Source organism: Pipistrellus hanaki, assembly GCF_964339955.1.
Source record: "Pipistrellus hanaki genome assembly, chromosome: 13".
NCBI classification, from domain to species: Eukaryota; Metazoa; Chordata; class Mammalia; order Chiroptera; family Vespertilionidae; genus Pipistrellus; species Pipistrellus hanaki.
This window is the reverse complement of record NC_140515.1, coordinates 34,553,207-34,567,475: the sequence shown is the minus strand read 5'-3', so window position 1 is coordinate 34,567,475 and position 14,269 is coordinate 34,553,207.

Genomic DNA, 14,269 nt, shown 5'->3' with positions numbered 1-14,269 from the left:
CTGCCTCAATATGTTGTGCTGTTCACAGTATAGGAGATACAGGCATGATACGTATAAATAGAATCTACATTATTAAATTTTTCTCCACCTCTTTAAGCCTAAGCATCAACAAAACAGTAACTGGAGCCCTGGTTTGTAGAATTTGCTGATTTCCACGGTGGAAACGTTCTCACCCTGGCTGGCTTCAAGAACGCCTGCATATGCCCCTGAGTGCAGAGAGGGGAAGAGATGCGCAGTAATACGCCATCACCAGCGTCTCCACCACACAGATATGGTAGACACAGTTAACCTCCAGAGCAGAGCAGAGTCAAATGTAGACAACAATTGGGAAGCCATGAAATAAGAGTACCTGTTACCTTCATCTTTAATACAATGTATTTAAGTTATACGTTTGTATATTTTAATTTTCAATAATGGCTATATTTAACAATGGGTTTACGAGATTCCTGAAAACTGGACAACTGGCCCTAATAAGTGGGGGAGAGCAGCCTCCAGCACACGCTGCTTGGCTTCCCTTCCATCCTCACCTCTGGCCCAGGCCTCACTCTGCTCCAGCCCCACTGGGCCCCTTGCCCCCGTTATCACACCCAGCACTCTTCCACCCCAGGGCTCCAGCACCTGCTGTTCCCCTGCCTGGAACACTTCTCCAGATGGCCCCACCTTGCTGACCTTCACAGTCTCTGCTCAGGAAGTGCCATCCATCCCTGGCCAGCCCTGCACTCCAGGCTGTCTCTTCTCTCTTGCACTGTTAGCCTTTCTTCTTAGGGCTGATCATTACCTGACACTTTGCTTACTTCATTTGCTTACTGTGTGACTCCTCCACCTTCCAGAAAAATTAAAGCTAGGAGAAAGGTCATTGTCTCGTTCCTCACAGCTATATTCCTGTGGCTAGAACAATGCCTGGCCTGTAATGGGATCTAGACATTTTCTGTTATACCAACTTAGGAATGAGCTTAGACCTTTTAACATTAAAAAATATCTATTAAGAAAATCATGAAAATAGACAAAAGGAGGAATGCCAAGAATATACAGAAGCTCTTTCAAAGCAATCATGAAGTAAGACATGACTATAGGGATGATAAACACAAAGGACATGAAGATAGATGACACAAAAGATAAGAAAATAATAATTTTAAAATGTTCAGCGTTTTGTCATAAAAAATGCAAATTAAAAGAATAAGTTTCTAGATATTTCTACCAAATTTATATATATTTATATATATAAATTTATATATATATATATAAAATTATATATAAACATTAAATAGTACAACTTTGGCACACTGGAATTAGTATAGCCTTTCTGAAGGACAATTTGGTGTTTAAAAAAAGCATAGCATTTTTAGTCACTGGGATCCAGCATTTACACTTCTGTGAATTTATACTATCGATACTAAGGACAGAAACAAAGGTTTATGCAAAATAGGACTTATGCTATCACAATGCTATTTATAATATTAAAGCCATTGAAAGAGGAAGAGGAGCAGGAGGGAAAATATACCTAAATATTCAACAACCGGAAACTAGCAAAAACGATTTAGACTACCTCTATGAAATGGAATATAATGAAGCCATTAAAAATGGAGTTGCAGAGCCGAAACCGGTTTGGCTCAATGGATAGAGCGTTGGCTTGGGGACTGAAAGGTCCCAGGTTCGATTCCGGTCAAGGACATGTACCTTGGTTGCGGGCACATCTCCAGTAGGGGGTGTGCAGGAGGCAGCTGATCGATGACTCTCTCTCATCGATGTTTCTAACTCTCTGTCTCTCTCCCTTCCTCTCTGTACAAAAATCAATAAAATACATTTTAAAAAAAATGGAGTTGCAGAGAAATATTTAATAACATGACAAATAACCATAGTATACTAATAAGTGGAAACTACAAGATGTAAAATATTTTGTAGAGCAATATTCCTTAGGTAAAAGATAAATATAGACATGGAAAAGCAAGCAGAAGGAAATAATATTGAACATTCATAATACTTATCTTTGAACACTGGGCGGAGGTGATTTTTCTTACTTTTTGTGCTTATATTTTCTAATTCTCTACAACAACAAAAATGTGTTATAATTAGGAAAATGAAGGATTGTGTTTTAAGGATAGAATAGAATCACCTTCTGGAAACTGCCAAGATGCTGGAGACTGTTCAAGGTGGCCACATGAGTAAAGTACAAGAGGCAAGTGAAAATACAGGTAGAAGGAGTACGAGTATCTTTGGAGTTCTCCTCCTTTACCTCTCAGGGAAAAACATAAAGCCAGGGAGCAGATACCCATTTTGCTGGCACTTGAGTATCACTAGCAAAACGCTCTCTGTGTGAATGACCTAGCCCTTCCCTAAACTCTTTCTTTAACCCCAAAGGAGCCTTCAGCGGAGAACTACACAGACTTGACAGCCGGGAGGTGCCCTACTACACAAACTTGCCCACGAAGAAAGGAGATGTTGGAGTGGCTCTTTGGGGCTGAACGCATGCACATCACAGAAGGACTCCTCTTGAAGGGCTGCACAGTCCTGAATCATGTGACCTGAGCCACAGGTGACTGCCGGTTGCCCACAATGTCACGTCTGCATCTCCAGCTGCTCCGCCTTTTCCTCACAGCCAGGATAACCTTACAGCAATCCTTTATTTTGCCTGGTCCCAATAAGTAGGCCCAGCAGATGAACCCATGCTGGCTCCATTCGGTTTTTAATTAAGATGCTAATAAAGTATACTAATGATAAGAACAGAGACCAATTTTTTTTTAAAATGTCATGGAACCTGAGAGAGCAAGTGAAAGGGTGTCAGAATGTGAGAATCTGGCACAGCCACAAGACAGGGGCAGTGACAGTGGCTCAAAGGCATAATTGGGGCCTCTGCTGTGATGCTCTGCAGGGGGCTGAGGGCCAGGTGGTCCAAGCAGGCTGAGAGAGGAGTCTGACTAGGCGGACTGCTCCCTGAGGCAGGCCCAGAAAGCAAAGGCAGAGCCTTCCCCAGAGGAGATTCAGGCCCCCAAGGCAGAAGGAGGCCTGAGAGCAGATTACATGGAGCTCTTATGCATCAGGGGCTGTACCCCAGTCATCTTTCCTATGGCCAGTCCCTCCCATTCAATGAGCAATTATTTACCCTGTAGGTACTGAGTCTGAGAGTATCTGAGGTTGGTGGGCTGTCAAAGATGTCCCTGAATTAGATGAGAAATAGGTGAATTTAAAAGAATTATATCCCAAAAAAGATCCCCAGCAAGTTGGGGACATGACAGCCCAGACCAACCATGGAATTCTGAATGACAACAGGGTCCCACTGTGAAAGCCAGCATGGGGATTTACGCTAAATTCTTAGGTCCACAGATCAACTTTCAGGCCAAGGACTCCTACTTTAAGAAGGTGCCCATATTTGGCTAGAGACAGCATCTATCTCTGCAGAATTTTTTCGGCTAAAGTTTGAAAACCAGTCTGGTGCTTGGTTTGCCAAATGGCAAACACCACAAACACCTCAAAAATGGGAACCCAAGCAACAGCATGGATGGAGCTGGAGAGCATTATGCTAAGCGAAATCAGTCAGTCAGAGAAAGATAATTATCACATGATCTCACTCATTTGTGGATTATAATGAACAACATAAGCTGATGAACAAAACAGAAACAGAGACAATGAAGCATCGATCAGATGCTCAAACCTCAGAGGGAAGGCAGGAGAGGGTGGGGGTAAGGGATAGAGATCAACCAAAGGGCTTGTATGCGTGCATATAAGCCTAACCAATGGACGCAGACAATAGGGTGTGAGGGTGTGGGCATGATTGGGCAGGTGGGGTGGGGGGCGCAATGGGGAGGATAAGGACACATATGTAATACCTTAATCAATAAAGAAAAAAAAATCATCTTTAAAAAAATGGGAGCCCAAGATATGGATGGGAATATCACTGAGAATAGCTCCCAGGTGACCTCAGAGAGCATCTTCCCAGAATGCCCATGTGATGTCCCCTGGCGGTCATGCCCTGGGCCTCAGGGCCAGGCCCTGGTTCCAGGAGGGTGGCCTGGTGAGCAGATCATTCCCACTGGCCAGTGCAGTCTTTCTTTCATGGCATGCCATGATATTGAACCCCCCAGAATAGTGATGACACTGATTTTGGATGACTGTCACTCGTGTTAGATACATAATGAGTTCAGGCCTCTGGGCTGCCACTGACCCTTGGCCTATTGTAAGTGGACCCTGCATTGACGTTCACCCACCCTGGACCCCCCAGCATGCTGCCTCCACCTATAGAACCAGAGAGTGCTGTGATGGAGGCAGGCACCTTTCACCCGGTATGCCCACCACCAGGTCATGCTACCTCCTCAGCAGGTTCTGCATCACGTGTCAGGCAATCCCCTAGGGTAGGCAAGCCAAGCTCTTCTGAGGACTTTTGAGACCATTGTTCCACAATGCCAGGGACCTATCCACCCCGTGTCTGTTCCCGGATCAGTGACAAACTGTGCTGGATGAGGGACAGACATTCCTTGGGGGAAGGGAACCATTCTTCATGCTCTGCCCACAGGCCCTTTCAACTATCCTCTCTACTTGCAGCAGAAATGCTGCAAACATGGAAAGAGATCACAAGTAATGATCACAGCTTAAGTAGTTCAAGGGAAGATGCGGCTGCAAAAACGTGTCATTTCTACATTTACGCTACGAAGTTTCAAGGTATAAACTTAACATGACCAGAAAATGAATTATTCAGGTTTTCCTTCACACACGGAGGAAGGTTTGCATTTGTGGGCAACTAAAAGCACATAACAGCCTTTGAGAGTCCTTGGGAACCAGTATTCACAGGCAGGCTAGATAATGGAGCATCAGAAGTAACACTATAACTACCGTTAGACAAAGGCATAAAGGGAACTTGAGAGTCAAGAAGATCTATATTATTTTCATACAAACACGTTAGGAAGAGGCATGGCTGTTGTGTATAATAACAATCACGAGCTTTTTTTTTTTTTCTCTCCCGGTAAGACATAGAAAATTAGTCAGGCACTGCATATTTGACAATAAATAGAGCACTAATAACAGGCAGGACAAGATGATTGCTGGATCTGAACGGGAGAAATGGAGCCTGGATGCTACAGTTTTTCATGGGCACTGATTAGAAAATAAACAAAGACGTAAGTACCTCTGCTCTCTCTGTTGTTCTAAATCTTCATGGACTCTTCACTGTACCTCACCTGGGCCCAAGGATTTATAATACAAATTTTCATCCATTTGTTACATAACCAATGTTTGCCCAGGACCCTGAACCCCTAGAGATAGGCCTGATGGTGTAGGTCTGACATGGAGATTTGCATGCAGGTAGGTTATTGGAAAGTGTTCTCAGGAACAACTGTAGTGAATAAATAAATCCAGTAAACTTTTAGAAAAGATGTCCAAACAAATATAATGTAATTATAATATTTAATGCAAATTTAAACCATAATTCTTAAAAGAGCTAATATATAATACATAAAAATATAATTAAAATTATTCATCTTAAAGGCCAAATTACTCAATGAAAATTTAGAGTATGATGTTAGGCAGAGAAGGATAGGTAAACATAGTGCATCTCTTGTCTTATACAGGAGGAGAGTAAATATACTTAGAGAAACATGGGTTTTTAAATTAAAACACCAGCAGAATAAAAATAAGTGTGCAACTTATTAAGCTCCCCCCCCAAAAAAAAACAAGCCAGGCCACAGCAATATTGCAAAAGGCAACCAAGGAAAAATAAAGAGGTATCAAAATAACAGAATTAACCCTAGCTGGTTTTGCTCAGTGGATAGAGCATTGGCTTGCAGACTTGGGGGTCCTGGGTTCAATTCCGGTCAAGGGCATGTACCTTGGTTGTGGGCACATACCTAGTAGGGAGTGTGCACAGGAGGCAGCTGATCAATGTTTCTCTCTCACAGATGTTTCTAACTCTCTATCCCTTTCCCTTTCTCTGTAAAAAATAATGAAATATAATTTTTAAAATAAGAGAATTAATACATGAAATATCAGATTATACATTAAATGTGTTAAGGCTACGCTCATATCTTAAGAAATCTCAAATATATTTAGTAACCAAAATGCAAACAATTATATTTAACAAAAGACATAGTTAAAAACAAAATAATAAGAATTTTAGATAAAAGGATAATTGGATTTCTGTTTCTGGCAATACTTAAAAACTAGATTTTTAGATAAACCCTACTAATACAGAATATATAAAATGTAAGATACAATATTACTTTAGAAAAATGTTTAAATGCATGGTTGAATAACATGCATTTACAATTAAAATACACAAAGCCCAAGAAGAATGTTTCCATGAGCAAAAATTTACAGAAAAATCAAACTGCAGAATAATATCTGCAAAGATAGCAAATATTATAATTATTGGGTATTAAATAGATAATACATTTTATAAACATTTATGGGAAAATAAAATATTGAAAGTATGATGAATGAACAAAAGACTGCCAAAATGTGTGTGTGTTTGAAATAATACCAAGTAGAAATCTAGAAATAAAATATATAAGTGGCCTTGGCTGGTGTGGCTCAGTTGCTTGGTCATTGTCCCTTGCAACTAGAGATCTCAGGTTCTATCAGGTTCCATTCCAGTCAAGGCACAGGCCCTGATAGTGGGCTTGATCCCCAGTAGGGGGCGTGCAGGAGGCAGCCAATGGATGTTTTTCACATTGATGTTTTTCTCTCTCTTTTCTCTCCTTTCTTATCTCCCTCTAAAAATAATTTTTTTAAAATCTTTAAAAAGAAAAAGGCAAACACAGAAGTTGTATTGTAGTGTGTATATGTATATATGTGTGTGTGTAAACATAGAACTATACAAATGCTAAGTTGAAAGTTAGATACTGCTGAAGAGAGAATGGTAAACTACTCTTAAAATATCCCCCAAATATATTTTTTATATAAAAAAAATAGGTTAAGGAGTGTGGGATATAAAGTGAAAAGTTTAAACATATATCTAATTATAGTTTATGATAGAGCTTATGAAGATAATACAGGAAAAACATTATCCAAAGAATGGCTGACACTTTCTTCAATTTATGAAAGGCAACAATTCTCAGACTCAGGAAGTAAAACTATTTCCAATAGGAAAAAAAAAACACACATGGAGATCAATTTAGTATACTAGTAAGTTCAGAACAAGGACAAGGAGAAGATGTTAAAATAAACCAGAAAGAAAAGTTTAGATTACCAGCATGCGAATAACTGCAGATTTCTTAAAGGGAGGAAAATCCAGAGAAAACTGCAAAATCGTATTTTCAATGTACTAGAAGAAAACAAGTGTCAACTGGAGATCATTATACTCAGAAGAATTATCTTTCAAGTACAAAGGTGAAACTAAGACAAATATTAATTGGAAAAAAATTGCTACTAATCAACAGTCACTAGAGAAAATGACACACTTTAAGAAGGAAGAAAATGATCACAGAAAGTCTATGATGCCAGAAAGACAGGTGAACAAAGAAATGGTAAAATAGAGCTAAATAGAATAAAATATTTTTTTAATAATAATAATGTCTAAAATGTAGAATTAGAAAAACTAAAATACTGAATAGATACATATGAAGGTTATCATCAAGTTCAAGTATTCAAACCTCTTCATATGGTTCAGAATATAGACAAGATATTAATGATTTAGTTTAAATTTTATTAACATAATTATGCATATTAAAATTTCTGATGTTACTACTAAAAGAATAGAATTAGAGTGTAAAAATATCCAATTAGTGAGAGGATATAAGAGAAAGGAAGCAGGGAGAAACAGAAAAACTAGGATAAATAGTCCAAAATAAGATGGTAAAAAAATATTTATAACACACACACAATCATACACACAATCACAATCAGTAATATTGAATAAACTTTTACAATTAAATAAAAAGTTGACAGAAGGCATTTATAAATTAGCTAAGTACATTTTTTAAAAAGTCATAGATGTAAGTTATAAGTGCAATAAAGGTTAAAAATAAAATATAAAAAAATGATATAACAGGAACATGCAAACCAAAAGTTCACTGTATTATCATAACATCTTAACATAGCATAACTATAATAACATGATATATATTTAACATCAAACAACATTAAGTTTTTAAAAAACACTTCAAAATATAATGAGGGCCACTGCATTTTTTTAGAGGCAATCTTTGTATAACAGGTTTATTAAGATACTAGAGGCCTGGTGCACCAGTGGGGTCCCTCAGCCTGGCCTGCACCCTCTCACAACCCAGGACCCCTCGAGGGATGTAGCAGTGCGGGAAGTGGCAAGTGGCCAGGAAGGAGCTGGAGCCGGGTCCCAGGCACTGCTCCTGCTCATTCCACCCCGCTGACACCGCGCTTCTTGGTAGCGCTGCCATGAGGTGGGAGAGGCTTGAACCACTGCAGCAGCGCTCTCCAGCCATGAGCCTGGCATCTGGCTGATGTGGAGCACACTGACCACCAGTCATTCAGTTGTTTGGTTTTTCCAGTTGTTCCAGTCCTAATGATCGCTTAGGTAAATATATGATTCACATACCCTATGATTTACTCATTTAAAGTATAACATTCAATGGTTTTTAATATATTCACAGAAATTTACAACCATCACCACAATTTTATCAATAGAATATTTTCATCACTTCAAAAGGATAAAAATGCCCCTTAGCTATCACTGCCTAATTCTCTCTCAGGCCTCAGCAGCCAAAATCTACCCTCTGTGATCAGATATTCCTATTCCAGGCTTTTATATGAATGTAATTACATAATGTGTGGACCTCAGTGAGTGGGTTCTTTGCTTGGCCTGCTTTTAAGGTTCACCCAAGTTGTAGCTTGTATCAGCACTTCATTCCTTTTAATGACCAAATAATATTCAATTGTATGAATATGCAACATTTAGTTTATTCATTCATGCATTCATGATGGACATTTGGGTTGCTTGCATTTTTCAGCTATGAACTATAATGTAAATATTAGTGCATAATATTTTGCGTGGACATATGTTTTCATCTCTCTTGGGTACATAGCTAGGAGTGTAACTACTGAGTCATATGGAAAGTCTATGTTTAATCATTTGAGAAACTGACAAATTGTTTTTCAAAGTGGCTACACATTTACATTGCCACTTGCAGTGTATGAAGGTTTACATTTTTCCACATCCTCGGCACTATGGCACTATTTATTATCCAAATTTTTGGTTCTAGCCAACCTAGTGGGAATAGATCGTTGTGGTGTTCATTTCCTTGATGAGTAATGATGTTGAGAAACTTTTCAAGTGCTTATTGGCCACTTATATATCTTCTTTAGAGAAATGTCTGTTTTATTTGCTCATTTATAAATTGGGTTGTTTGTTTTTGTTATGCTATAGAAGTTCCTTATATATTCTGGATAGAGATCCCTCATCAGATATGTGATTCTCAAATATTTTCTCCATTCTGTGGGTTGTCTTTTCACTTTCTTAATGGTATTTTTTAAAATACAAATGTTTAAATTTTGATGAAGTCCAATTAATTCCTTTTTTGTTTATAATCTTTTTGACATTATATTTAAGAATCCTTTGCTAAATCCAAGGTCATGAAGATTTACTTCTAAATTGTCTTTTAAGAGTTTTATAGTTTTAGCTCTTACATTTAGATCTTGCATTCCTTTTTAGTTAACTTTTATATATGATTTAAAATAAGGGCCCAACTTTATTCTTTTGCATGAACATAACCAGTTATCTCTGCACCATATGCTCAATCAAAGACTATTTTTTTCCTTATTGAATGGTCTTGACATCTTTGTCAAAAATCAATTTTCCAATTAAAAATGGAACTGCCCTTTGATTCAGCAATCCAACATCTTGGAATTAGAATCCTGGACACTAATTTGAAAGAATATATGCACCAGTATGTTTATTGCAGCATCATTTACAAGATCTGGAAACAGCCAAAGTGCCCATCAACAGATGAGTAGATTAAAAAACAGTAGTACATTTATACAATGGAATACTACATGGCCATAAAAAAGGAAATTGTGCCTTCTGTAACAGCATGAATGGACCTGAAGATTATTATGCTAAGTGAAATAAGTCAGTCAGAGAAAAACAAATACCATATGATCTCACTTATATGTGAGAATCTAAATGAATGAAATAGAAACAGAGACATGGATACATGAAACAGACTGATAGCTGTCAGAGGGGATGGAGAAGATGGGTACTGAATGAAAAAAGGTGAAAGGATTAGCCAAAAAACATATATACATAACACATGGACACACATAACCGTGTGGTATTAGTCAAAGAGAAAGGGAGGTTTTGGCTAGGTGGAGATGGGCAAAGGCGTGGGGATATCTATAAAAGGGCAACAATAAAAATAAAGTTTAAAAGAATCATTTTTTTCACACATGTATGGACTTATAGCTGGATCTCAATTCCATGTGTCTATAATTTTGCCAGTACTACACTGCTCAATTACTATTGCTTTGTGGTAAATTTTGAAATCAGGAAGTGGGAGTTATTTTTTAAGACTGTCTTGGCCATGCTGAGTTTCCTTCAATTCCATAAATTTTAGAATCAGCCTGTCAATTTTGCAAAAATATCAGCTGCTATTCTAATAGAAATTGTGTTGAATTTGTAAAGCAGGTTGTGGGTACTACCATGTTAAAAATGTTAAGTCTTCTGATCTATGAACATGGGAATGTTTTCCCACTTACTTAGATCTCTTTTAATTCCCTTTAACATTTATTTGTATTTTTGTTTTTAGTTTTTAAGGTATAAGTCTGTACTTTTGTTAAATTTATGTTTAGCAGGGTAATACTGGTCTAATAAAATGAGTGGGGAAGTATTCCCTCCTCTTATTTCTTGGAAGAGTTTGTGAAGAATTGGTAGTAGTAGTTCTTTAAATAGTTGGTTTTCAATGAGAAAGCCCACCTGGGAAGCCATTATTTGTTGATAGCTATTTACATCATGAAGGAGATAAAAGTATTTATGTGCACAATAACAGAACTTCAAAATATACAAAGCAAAAATGAACAAAATCATGGCAGAAATTAATAAAAACACTAAAGTTATGTGACATTTAGAAATAACTCTCTCAGTAACTATTGGATCAATACCAAAAATATCATACAACAAAACTTCGGGGATGCTGCCAATGTTTTATTGACAGGGGGAGGTATTAAATACAGATATTAGAAAAGGAGACAAAACTGAAAATAAATGAGCTAAGCTTCCTATTTGAGATACCAGAAAAGGAACAGCAGGATAAAATACAAACAAACAACACACGCAGTAGGGAGGAAATTATAAATAAGTGAGCAGAAATTCATGAAGTAGAAAAGAAAAAAGCAATAATTTCAATGAACTCAAAAACTGGTTCTTCGAAAAGACTAATATAATTTACAAACCACCAACAAAATTAAAAGGTATATGTAATTTTTTTCAGAGAAAAGGCTTTTGTAACTGATGTTATGTGACTAGTAAAGCTTAATATCTAATCCAGTCAACAACAGTCTGAGAAGGAAATTTTTTGGCCAGATCATTCATGAACTTAGAGCAAAACTAATCTAGATAAAATTAATAGGACTGCTTTAGAAATGTATAGAAAAGGTAGAGAGCCCTGGTTGGTTTGGCTCAGTGGATAGAGCAATGGCCTCTAGATTGAAGGATTCCAGGTTTGATTATGTTCAAGGGACATGCCCAGGTTGCAGGCTCGCCCCCAGTAAGAGGCATACAAGAGGCAGCAATCAACGACTCTCTCTCATCATTGATGTTTCTATCTCCCTCTCCCTTCCTCTCTGAAATCAATGAAAAATATTTTAAAAAAAGAAAGAAAAGGAAAGGAAAGGAAAGGAAAGGAAAGGAAAGGAAAGGAAAGGAAAGGAAAGGAAAGGAAAGGAAAGGAAAGGAAAGGAAAGGAAAGGAAAGAAAAGAAAAAGAAAAGAAAAGATAGCAATATATGAAGAGGTTGAATTTACTCCAGGAGGGCATATTTGGTAAATAAAGAAGGGCAAAGCCATAAGGTCATCTCAACACAGAGATAAAGCATTTGATAAAACCCATCAAGCTTTAAGGATCACAGAAAAAGGAAATTCTTAGGATCAAAAATAGAAGGAACATACTTAACCTGAAGACAGCATTTACTAGTACTGCAGTTAATATCATACCAATGAACCTTACTGTGCACAGTAGGTCCCAGACAGAAGACCCTCCAAGGAGTTGCAGTACCCATTGACCTTATTGAGAAAGCCATCTCAGCTGTGTACAATGCAATGAGACTAAGCCTTCAAATGGACCATGGCTTCACCTGTTGCCTGGGACACTATGACTCTGATCAGATCTGGTGACCTTCACAAATATCACTGACTAGTATCAAGCTCTGTGTTTGGTGGCCTTTGTCCAAAATGGGCATTCTCCAAGAAGAAGCACTTTGGAATTGTCCGAAGTCAATGGCTATTTAAATAATGTGTGTGCGTGTGTGTGTGTGTGTGTGTGTGTGTGTGTGTGTGTGTGATTTTTTTTTCAGACAGTAGTAAGCCTGTCATAAGTGGCCGTATCAGCATCTGGGGAAATAGCTCTGGATTCCAATCTGAACCATAAATTCCATGACCACCAAAAAAGCATCTTCTGCTGTTGCCATCGATGATGTGTTGCTCACAGGTGGGAGAAATTTTGGCTTTTGACAGGAGCTAGACATGACCTAATAAATGATGAGTGCTTTTCCCTCAAGGAAAGAATGGGTGAAAGCAGAGACACTTCATAGGAGTCCTGGACTTTGCAGTGAGGGATTATTAAAGGGAGAAATGAGTGAACAGAACATAAAATGTCTATTCCTTGTCAACAAAGAATGTATCAGTGGGTTTCTCTGGCTTTAGGTAAAATTTCATCAGTAGATATTCATCAATAAATATAGCCAGCAGCAATTATTAATGTAGAGATTTTGTGATTTTCTATTTCTCATTCTAAAACCAGTTTTTTTATTCAAGCAATTTTACTTTTAAAAAAATAAAAGAAAGTTACTCAATTTTTATTTCTGACAGTAGTCTGAACTAAAACTCTTTACAAATGCAGGCTAAAATATTACAAATATTCGATTAAGTGCACAGCCATGGTCCCACGAAAGGAAATCCCCGGATGTCAAAAACAAAGAGAAAACTAAAAACCAAACAGATAAAGACCTGAGCTGATTCTCTAGTAGCCGTAGGGGTGTTTTCTGGTCTCAGTAACTAAGGGATTTTGTTTTAATGATCTGACAGGGGATGAAATGAGATCTTGATCCTGCTAATGGTGAAGAATAAAACTGAGACTTCTATATACATACAATAATATAGATGAACCTTGAAAACATTATGCTAAATGAAAAAGCCAGACAGAAGGAGCACATATGATATGATTCCATTTATATGAAAATTCCACAATGTTTTTCTGTTGCTAGAGGATGAAAAAGAATATGGAGTGACTCTACTGTGCACAGTATTTCTTTTGGGATGATGAAAGGATTAAAACATAAGATTGTGGTGATAGTTGCATAGTTTTGTGAATGTACTAAATTCCATTGAGTTATAGACTTTAAATGGATGAATTTTATGGTTTAACATGCTTTTTGTCTAATGAAACATGTACAGAATCTGTATGCTGAAAACAGCATAACACTGATGGGAGAAATCAAGCATGATGTCAATAAATGGAATATATATATTTGCCTAAGTGGACAACTGGCCAGTAGCTATGATGCGCACTGACCACCAGGAGGCAGACTCTCAGTGCAGTAACTGCCCCTTGCTGGTCAGTGCATTCATATTCCAACCTCCTCTCAGCTAGCCAACCTCCTTGTGGTCCCTTCTCCCCCACACCCCCCCAATCAGTTCAATTGGGACTGGGTGAGGGCCAGACCAAGGGACCCCACCTGTGCATGAACTCGTGCACTGGGCCTCTAGTCATATCATATTCATGGATTTGATTTAGCCCAGAAAGGTGCTTAGATATGATATAAAAAACTCAAGCCATTAATAAAAGGATAAATTCGACTCCATAAGAATTTTTAAAACTTTTGTTCCATGAAAGATGCTGTTAAGAAAATAAAAATAGCCAAAATCTGTTTGGCTCAGTGGATAAAGCGTCAGCCTAGGGACTGAAAGGTCCCAGGTTCGATTCCAGTCAGGGGCATGTACATTGGTTGCAGGCACATCCCCAGTAGAGGGTGTGCAAGAGGCAGCTGATCGATGATTCTCTCTCGTTGATGTTTCTAACTCTCTATCCCTCTCTCTTCCTCTCTGTTAAAAATCAATAAAATGTATTTTTTTAAAAGAAAAAGAAAATAATACAGACTGG